The following is a 452-nucleotide window of genomic DNA, read 5'->3' as shown; positions in this document are numbered from 1 at the left end:
CTAGGTCTAGACTAGTTTAGTTAGGCTTAGTTTTTTTATGAATTATTTTGTTTATTTTTAGGGTTTATTTAGTTTTAAGTCTGCCTTATTTAGCCATGATGGCGGATATTGTATTAATAAATGAAATGAAATGAAATGAAATGAAATTAAGGACTGTGATTGTGTGATTTTTGTAGACTGGGTGAATGACGAATGGAAGTATGAAGCGCTGACAGCAACAATGAAAATAGTGATGATGATGAGTGAAAAGTCCCATCTCTTACCTTAACAAAGGCGTAATGGTGTAATTAAATAAATATTGTACGAGCAAGTGGTAGTATCGGAAAATTCTCAGCGGAGCCCACCGAGTCATACACATACCCAATCAAGGATAAAACGGGTCATACTCTATGGAATAAAATGGTACTTTCTAGCACCTTTTACATAGCTCGCCAAGAACCAAATAATAGATT

Source organism: Anopheles coluzzii, chromosome 2 (assembly GCF_943734685.1).
Source record: "Anopheles coluzzii chromosome 2, AcolN3, whole genome shotgun sequence".
Classification (NCBI taxonomy): Eukaryota; Metazoa; Arthropoda; class Insecta; order Diptera; family Culicidae; genus Anopheles; species Anopheles coluzzii.
The sequence above is the reverse complement of the archived record's forward strand: the minus strand, read 5'-3'. Positions refer to the sequence as shown.